This window comes from Myotis lucifugus, unplaced genomic scaffold, assembly GCF_000147115.1.
Source record: "Myotis lucifugus unplaced genomic scaffold, Myoluc2.0 scaffold_71, whole genome shotgun sequence".
NCBI lineage: Eukaryota > Metazoa > Chordata > Mammalia > Chiroptera > Vespertilionidae > Myotis > Myotis lucifugus.
This window is the reverse complement of record NW_005871119.1, coordinates 252239-262113: the sequence shown is the minus strand read 5'-3', so window position 1 is coordinate 262113 and position 9875 is coordinate 252239. Positions and strand designations below refer to the sequence as shown.

At 38.6% G+C, this 9875-nt stretch overlaps 1 long non-coding RNA gene and 2 pseudogenes across 1 annotated transcript; 1 reads left to right on the top strand and 2 right to left on the bottom strand.

Moving 5' to 3' along the window:
- Window positions 1-839: 839 nt before the first annotated feature.
- On the bottom strand, window positions 840-3876 carry LOC102427135 (annotated as a pseudogene).
- Window positions 3877-5475: 1599 nt separating this feature from the next.
- LOC111826364 lies at window positions 5476-5658 on the top strand (annotated as a pseudogene).
- A 47-nt stretch (window positions 5659-5705) lies between these two features.
- On the bottom strand, window positions 5706-8435 carry LOC106697448. Its single transcript, XR_001348554.2, has 2 exons — window positions 8105-8435; window positions 5706-7189 (listed from the first exon to the last, which is right to left on the bottom strand). It is a non-coding gene; the product is annotated as an uncharacterized LOC106697448 (long non-coding RNA).
- Window positions 8436-9875: the final 1440 nt, after the last annotated feature.

Genomic DNA, 9875 nt, shown 5'->3' with positions numbered 1-9875 from the left:
TGTAGTGCACATCATGCAGAAGATACCCTAAAGGAGGAGTGACTCAAAGCAGCAGCTTACAACTGCAATATAAAGCATCTTCAACAAAGAACAATAAATATGTAGAGAAATGACAGGACAAAGGAAAGCAGTTTTGGTTCCCAAAGGGTGGCAAACTGAGAAGGTAAACATATGGGAAGAAACAAATGGAGTAAGGTTTGTTTACAGGTTCCTCTGGTCCTCGATAATACATATTTTGGGGTTCCATATCCTGATTTCCTTCACTAGGCTCTGTACCTGGCTCTATGGGAATCCCTGATGAACCAAACTATAAGCAATTGTTATTTGAATATTAAAGTACTTGATGAAATCGATATGAGTCATTTCATTAGAATATGTTAAAGAGATATAACCTGACCTTATTCTACATGCAAAAATTTATGCAAAAACTCCATCCTCTAAGAGAATCTATATATATATTCTGTATATATATATATATATATATATATATATATATAGAGAGAGAGAGAGAGAGAGAGAGAGAGAGAGAGAAGCTGCATGGTGATTAAGTGATTTTGGAATAAATCCATAAACTAAAATCCATTTGGAACCCAACCCACAGCATGCATAAATCATTTATATCTTAACTGCTCATTTATATCTGAACAAGTTTTCAGTAAGCGGACTAGTAATTTTCAAATGTTCAAATGTGGTAGCATTATCTTATTTTGCTGAATTGCATTTGGGAAAAAGAAGCTGGGTGTTTCATTTATTTAATGCTAATATATTCTGGACAATATTATACATGTGTAGAAGATTAAAAGACCACAAATTTCCCCCCAAAAGACTATTTAGTCTGTCAATGGTGTGTGTTTGCAAAACAGTTTATTTTAACACTGCAAATAGAAGTTTCAATATGGAGCACTGGGAAAGGTTTATACTCTACTACAACGATCCTAGCGTTCTTCTATACAAGGCCTCAGCAATGTTCATCATCTGGAGGTAGGAGTTTATCAATTAATTGCGTGTTAGCCATCATTTCCTGGTGACATCATGCCTTCATAGGCTTTGAAGGTTACATTGGCTGGGTTTGCCAATGTTTTTGGCTTTTCAACAGCAAGAGAACCAACTATTAAGGGAACTAAAGGGTCACAGTATCCATGACACTGGAGAATAGAAATGTCTGTATTAGTCACTGATAATGAAACCGGACTTAATGGGTTCAAGGCTGCCTGTCACTACTTGAGCCAAATTAAGCAGAGACAGGGTTGAATCATATATGAGCATTTATCCCAATAATGCCGGCAGTATGGGGAGAGCAATCGGCCACCCTGGAAATTCTGCTCTGACCGCCCTTGCCAGTTGGCTGATTCTATACACACGAGGGAGAAGATAGCTACATGCAGCTGCAAGCAGCAAGTGTAACATGGAAAGGGGAGGTTAGTTTGCAGTTTGGCCTTCAGGAACTCAAAGTCTGATAACAAGATGGCTAATCTTCTGTGATGTTACAAACAGCTCAGCCCGTTCCTGGGACCGGAGAATGGTCAGCGTTCCTGAGAAAAACTCCCAGAGGGGGTCAAGGTCCGGGCACAGCAACCAAATCAAAGGGTGTCTTGCCCTTGATCTGTTCTCAAAATGTATTTCTTTTCTGAGTAATGGACCCATGGAGGCATCTTATCTTTTTACAGCCTTGTTTCATCCTCCAGTTTCCCAGGGTCTGTAAGAAAACGTCTTATCTATAGCGAGGTGAATAATTATTGGACAACTATGGCTTGTTCTTATTACATGCCCTTCCCCACTATCAATAGGACCCTGTGGAATCGAAGCCAGTAACTGAGGGCAGCGAAGCTTGCTAGTTTCTGCTGTGTGGCAAGAGCGGTGTACAAAGATAAACCTCTTCCCTGAGAAAATCCTACCAAAATAATTCTGTTTAAAGGAATACTGTTCTTTGCCTCTGGTCTTTCAATTTATGTTTTCTGGTGCTTATTTAATTCCAGGTTCACCTTCCTGTGAATTTGGTGAAAGCCTAATAATATCAAACCAAGAAGGCATAGCCATGTTCACATTGAACATAACAGGTGCAAGCGGGCAGATATGTTTGACACGTGAACATCTGATATCTGCAAAGGCTTCTGCCCACCTGTTATATGGGACAAGGGTCTCAAGGCCTATGCAGTTCTAAATGTTATTACTAAATGTTATTCTTGCTAAGTGTTCAAATGTTGCACAGTATTTTGCAGACCATTGGTAAACAGGATGAGTTTGACAGGAACCTAATCAGTAAATGTGGCCAACTGCAAAGAAGAAATCAATGTGTAACTGACCAAATAGTGTATATGAGCAATAGCTAAGCCTCCCTTCAGGGAGACAGAGCTTTGGTTATGAATCTCCTGACTCCTGTACTTGCTGCAAGTAAATAAACTACCTTGTGACAATCATGTCTCATTCTTAAATAGAGCACCCCAAACGGAAAACCCCTTGAGTTCAGTAACACACCCATACCCTTAATCCTAATCCAGGAAGGAACATCACCACAGCGGCCTTTCTGGCCGGGAACACAATGTCAGGAAGCAGGGCAGGCATGCCACTGCCCTGTAGGAAGCGGGAAAGGGCACAGCACCTGGAGAGCACAATTTAAAAAGCATGGCTATCGATCAGTGGCTTTCCATCTTTATGCCATAATAGAACCACCTGGAGTGTTTTAAAAATCACTCTTGACTGTATTAAGAATGGTGGACTTAATTGTCCTGGTTGTAGCATTAGCAATAGGATTTTTTGCCCAAGGAACCCAGATGATTCTAATTTTCGGTCAAGGGTGAGAATCGCCAGTCTAGAATAATGGTTCTCAAAATTTGCTTGCATCAGAATATTATTTGGAATATTATTTTAAGCTGGTTATTTTTAAGGAATAAAAAGCTCAAAAAAACTTTTGGCTTTCTCCCTAACTACCTAAATTTAGATAGAGGACCTATTCCAGGAAGGGAGATATCAACATAGATAACTATAATTTAGCATGAACTAGCGTGTGATAGGGAGGAATTTGTCAAGGCCCATTTAATCAAAGTCCTCTCAGTGTTTCATTGGTAAAGATGGCCCAGCAAACATTTATTTACCAAACTTTTGCTTTAATATTGCCTTCCTGCCTTTGAAATCCCAAACTACAAGCCCCTTTCTCTTTAGCTCAAGATGGTATATGAGTCTCAACTTCCCAATGCATCCTTGGGCCCTATATTCTTATGGAACCCTCGTATGTACATTCGTAACAAATTTGGTAATTTTCTCCTGTTAATCTGTCTAATGATAATTTGATAATTAGCTTAGCCAGAAGAACTTTGAAAGTTGAGAGGAAAACAATTTCCCCCCTACACAATAAGTGTCAAGTATTTAGAACAGTGCCTGTCACATAATAAGCACTCAACAGATTTTATCCTTTCCTTCAATATCTAGCTCAACATCATCTTGTGAAGCCATCCCTTATTCCTCACGCAGTTATTTATCCCTTAATTTATTTAAAATATTTATTGAACACTTTCTATATGCTAAGCCTCGGGCTTAGGCCCTAGAATACAGACATAAACTTAGGAGGAGAAACAACCAATAACAAGTAAAGAAGCTGGTGATTACAAAATCTGAAGTGTGAGAGCAATGAATAACATGAAGACTGTTTTAAAATATTTAGAATGTTTTTTAATTTTATTTTTTCATAGTACTTGGTATGCTTTTGTGGGAGGCAGTTAGACATGAGCAGAGCAAGGACCATGGCCAGGAAGAGAAGGTCACCAGGATGGAGTGCCTAGTAAAGGACAATTGTAGGGTGGAACCTCTCCCCCGGGCTGACCTTTCCTCCCCCAGCATATCACTAGGCATGCGGTTTGGAGGCCCTGACCTTTCCTCCATGCAGATAACTACTAGGCCTAGGCCTCAGTTGTATTTCAGCTCCAGGCTCAGCAAAACAACAAAGCCAGCCACCTCCAGACCAGTTGCGTTAAATAATGATCCCCTGCCTTGATGCTCAGTGGAGGCCTAGACCCTGAAAGGACACAATTGGAAAACTGCTGAATAGTCTATTGAAATCTTCCCCTGGGACCTCCCCTGAAATCTCCACCCTTAAAAGTCTTAGGCCCTGGCTCGTGTTCATGTTCCTTAGTGATTAGAACAGGGGTCTTCAAACTTTTTAAACAGGGGGCCAGTTCACTGTCCCTCAGACCGTTGGAGGGCCGGACTATAGTTTAAAAAAACCTATGAACAAATTCCTATGCACATTGCACATATCTTATTTTGAAGTAAAAAAACAAAACGGGAACAAATACAATATTTGTATTTGCATGTGGCCCGAGGACCGTAGTTTGAGGACCCCTGGATTAGAGTGTCAGCCCAGGCACTGAAGGACCATGGGTTCAATTCCCCGTCAAGGGTACCTACCTGGGTTGCAGGTTAGATTCCTGGCCTGGTTGGGGCATGTGTCTCTCTCACATCGATGTCTCTCTCTGTCTCTCTCTCTGTCTCTCTCTCTCTTTCTCTCTCTCTCTCTCCTCCCTCCCTTCTACTGCATCTAAAATCAATAGAAAAATATCCTCAGGTGAGGATTAACAAAACAAAAAAAGTAATAGTGGACACTGAATACTGAAAGGATAGAGAATCTTTTTAATTTGGAAAAATATATTCTAAAACTATTGATAGTTTGTTTTATTTTATAGTTCTGTAATGTTTGAAGTTTGTATAAAGAGTATATATTACTTTTATATTCAGAAAAAAAACCCTAAAATTTGGAATATATGAGTGGGATGTATATAATTAAAGTAATACACCACAAAATTTTAGGAATTAGGAATCTCATCTTTTTTTTTTCTTTTGTTCCAAAGGTAATTTGAGATGACAATTTGGCATTATATCTCATTACCTTCCTCTAGTTTGGATACTTGAAAATCTCTGACTGCTTGCCAGTAGTCACTGGAGCCAACCACATAATGCAACTCTGAGACAGGGAGGGTAAGTTTCATAATACCTTAGTCTGCCAAACACCTGTGCGGATCCACCCTACTCTTCTTACTTTGAAAAAGCTGGACTAAAAACAAACTAAAAAAAAATCTAAAGATAAAAATTAAACTTAAAAACTTCGTATAAATTTAACCTTTTTCATAAAAATTTACATTGAACTTACCATTTAACCCCGACTCACCTAGAGAATAGATACTCATGATTTAGTTAATAAACACTTGCTTTTCCAATATACCATGATGCTAATAGTAATTCTGTAAGTGTGGCTTTTTACTTCTCAATCTCTGTTTGAAAATATACGGTGAGTATGATTTATTTCAAGTAAAGTTTTTCAATCATGAAAAAATGCTTCAAAAAACTACCTACATGTCTTCTTAGAATGAATAGCTAGTTATTGCTTTTAAATTGCCATTAGTTTCTGACACTGTATTAAATTATCTGTCTTAATACCTCAAACAGATATTAAGAAAAATGGTGAATCAAAATATCACAAACACTCCAATGTGGATACCCTCAGGTCACTCTCCCCGGAGCTCTGTTCAGGTGGCGCAGAGGAGCACAGGCCTCTGCCCCGTGACGTATGCTCCCTTTCCGCAATGGTGGAGGGAAAGCCGGGCCTCCTACAGCTTCTCAGAGTCCTGTGGACAATGACTGTGGAGACAAACCATGCAGGAAACATCTGTGGGAGGGTGGGGGTGTGGGAGGGTCACAAACACAAAAGAGCCTTATTAAGTTGCTTTATTTAATTTGAATTTTAAGAGACAGAATGTTCTTGTTTTTGGAGATCGACTCAAAACACATCGACCTTATTAACTTGGAGCTCATGGGCTATCTGGTTAGCATCCAGGGACCTGCCAAGGATATAACTAAACCAGCATTAGGCACCAACCAGCAATCTGTAATGTCACCAGAAGCTTGGCATTTCCAATCCAGTTCTAAGCTGAAGCTGCTAATGGAGTGGCAGAGCTCCAGGCCTCCAGACCGTCTGGTTTGTGGGAGAGGAAGAGTACGTGTATGAAAGCTTGTACTCAGGAGGCTTATACAGGAGACTCATTCATGATGAAGAGACCTGACAGAAAGCACAGAAGCATGGTGGAAAGCTGAAGGACTAAAATAAATTTTGCCATGGTAGAAAAAGCAAGACCAAACCATTTTCTGAAGACATGGTCCAATTTTTTTAAGGAAAAATTTTTTGAGCAGGAGAGAATAATTGTATAAATTTGGTAGGAAAGTTATTAAGTCACTTTGGGGTTTTGAAAATAATCAGGCCTGGGGTACTTGTTTTTCACACAGATCCATTTAATCATTCAAGGTTTCCAAACTAGAGTAGAATTTATACTGACACAGGAACCTTATATGTAATTGTTTATTTCCAAGCTGTTTAAAGTCAAATTTGGAGATAGGTATTGATGGTATTGGTTACTAGAACCATAAGCAAAAAAAAAGTTGGAGGAAGTAGCCAATCATTTGTCCTTAGCTTCCCCCAGCCTCACCTCCCCACCCCCACAGACTGTTGTATCACCTGAAAAAGCAGATTCTCAGGACACTCTCCTCTCCTTACACTGTGCGGCCTGCTCCATCATGCCTTCAAATTGGGCTTTAGAGAGACCTGAGATCTCCCTGCCCCCACCGTGGCCTTAGTGTGCTGGAGAATAAGGGCAAGTTTTACCAGGTGAGCCGGGGCTGCAGAGACAATGGTAACCCCCACACTCTCCTCATCCCTTACCTCTCCTTTCTTACTTTACTAAGCCACTCTGGATGCAATGGAAAAAAACAAGGAGCAAGAAGTGAAAAAGCCCTGCTGAGCAGAAAAGGGAGGGTACTTCCGGAGCGCAGCCAACGTTAGAGCAAAACTATAAAATCACTCTGTTACAAAGAGTTATCAAAACGCCCGCAAGCTCTTGGAATTAAGTTCAGAACCAGCTCTCGGTTTTTCAGAGACTCAAAGCTTTAAAGTTTTCTAGGTCAAGTTCCAGAGACTTGGATTCACACTTTGATTTGTTTGCCCTGTCTACAGGGAAGCCGATATACAACTTTAGAAGTTATATTACTGAATACAAATATTAAGTCACCCGGCATTTGTTATATAGAGTTTTGTTTGCAATTATCCTGATAACATCTGTTGGAGAGACAGGAAATCTAGCTCATGAGGATTAGTTTTTTTTTATCATAACATTTTCTTCCAATCTGTATATGTTCTTCATAAGTAGATCTGTGCATAGAAAAATAAAGGGCATAAGAACAAAGTCAAATAAATATTAAAACTTCTTGTAGTTTCTGAACAATTAAAGAGCAATAGAGAGAGAGAGAGAGAGAGAAGCAAACAGTAGTTTAATTCTCTTGTACCGGAAGATCCCACATTTTTATATGCCCTTCTCCCAGCTCCCATACCTCAAAGAAGATAATGTATCACATTCCCCCCGCCCCGCCCAGAATTAGCCGCTTTAAAATCTATATCAAACACAGGAAAGAGGTTTGTTTTCCCCCTCAGTGATACAGTCTTCTCGTGTTTAAGTTTCTTTTGTTTCCCTGTTCTAGTTATGATAATCTTTACAATCTATAATATTCCCACAGGAGGAAGAGCATTTAATAAACCCAGCCTAAAACTGAAATCTCCCTAGATTCCTTTTAGAAATTGATATATAAATATTCTAACACATGCCAATTATTTCAAAACCATTAATAATTGCAGCAGATATAAATGTATAAACATAATAGGTTTTCTTTTCAAAAATCTCCTTATTTCTATAGTCATTTAATGAAACTATCAAATCTAACAGTTTTAATAAGACATTGATAATATTTCTCTCCATTCAACTTATTAAAATGAAATAGAAACAATATGCTACAAAGAAAAACTTGGGGTGGGGGAGAAGTTTATTAGAGAACCAAGAAACTGGGTAATTTTTTTAAAAAATGAGTCACCTGAGGTCTTAGTAAGGATGGTTTTTCGAAAATATGCTACTCTTAGTCTGAAATACTACTGATTTACTGACATCTACACTAAAAGCCATTTCAGTAACATTTAAGTTATAACATCAGTTTCCCTGGCTGTAGATAAGGTCATTCTTGATGTATTCATTACCTACTAATATGTAAGAAATTATCACAAAACTTAGTGGCCTACATTTATCTCACAGTTTTTGTGGTTCAGGATTCCAGAGGCAGCTTGGCTGGTTACGTTGGCCCAGGGTCTCTCACAAGACAAGTTCTTCAAATTTCCACCGTGCCTTTGTGCTTTCTGTCAGGTCTGTTCATCATGAATGAATCTCCTGTATATCTCTCCTGAGTACAAGCTTTCATACGCATGCTCTCCCTCTCCCATAACCCAGGGCCTGGACCTCTGCCACTAACCTCTGCCAGAGTCAAGGCGACGGCCAGGGCGGTTTTCATCTCAAGGCTCAACCAGGGGAGAATTAAATTCCAAGTTCACTGACACGGATGTTAGCAGAATTCAGTTCCTGATTGGCCTTGCTCACTACATTGGACTCTCTATAGGGCAGGGCACCCATGATAACTTGCTTCATCACAACAAGCAAGCAAGAAGTGTGAGTGTGTGTGTGTGTGTGTGTGTGTGTGTGTGTGTGTGTGTGTGAGAGAGAGAGAGAGAGAGAGAGAGAGAGAGAGAGGAGCAAAATGGAAGTCGGTCTTTTATAACCTAATTTCAAAAGTGACATCCCATCACTTTTGCCATATGCTATTCTTTTAAATCAAGTCACTAGATTTAGTCCACACTCAAAAAAGACTGCACAAAATGTGTGAATACTAGGAGGCAGGGATCTTTGAGAGCCATTGTAGGGACTGCCTACCACATCTGATATAGGAAATTATTTATAACTCCAGACCTTTTGGAGATAGCAACATTTTTGGATAACCATTTTCAGAAGTTAGGGGTTTTAGAAGAGGGTAAAGGGGGTCAAATACAAGGTGACAACAAATGACTAGGGAGCACAGGCAGGGAGCACACAATATACACTTGTTGTATTCTAAAGTTGTACATCTGAATATGTTATTAACCAATGATACCCTAATAAATTTAATAACAAAAAAGTGGGCTTAATTTTAAAATGTATTCTATTTTGTATTCTGAATACTGAGAAAAATTTTTTTTCAGGAAGTAATTTCTTTTATACCTTTTAAAACTAAGTGCCTACTTTTAACTTATTAATGATATATATTGATATATCTAAAACATTTTTTTGGCTAAATAAAGTTAAGGAGAGTTAGGGGGAAAAATCAAATAAATAATATATTTTTTCAAAATATATTTCAATATTGAGCTAGATAATATAACCTCCTTGACACATCGATCATATAATAAGTCCCATTTTACAAATAAAATAAAGGGTAGTACTAAATGGGCATTAGAATTGTTTCCAAAAAAATAAGCAAATCCACAAAAATGTCTAGTCAATTCTTTCAAAAAAATTTTCCCTTCTCCATTACAGTCTCAACTAAATGTTTTTGTATATTTGTTGATGTCAAAACTTGAGGTGTATGTGCATTTTTCTATAGAGGGAGTTAATAGCATCCATGAGATTTTCAAAACACCAAGAATCATTGCTGTATACAACGATAACTTAGGCACTGAATTCTCATACTGTCTCATAAATTTGCTTCATATATCCAAAAGATAAAAGCAAAGCAAAATTTACTGGATTTTCTTTTAAACTGTCCATTTTATCAGTTCAACTAGTGTTGAACTTCACACTCATTCAGTACATATTTACTCAGTACGCTAGATGCCATCAACAGTTATAAGCAATGGAAATACAAATCCCATTCTCAAGGAGCTCACACTTCTCGGGGTTAAGGGGTAGCGGACAATAAAGACAGTAATGTATACAATATTGGGCGTGCTAAGTGTTGTGGAGAAAATAAGCAGGATATATATCTGA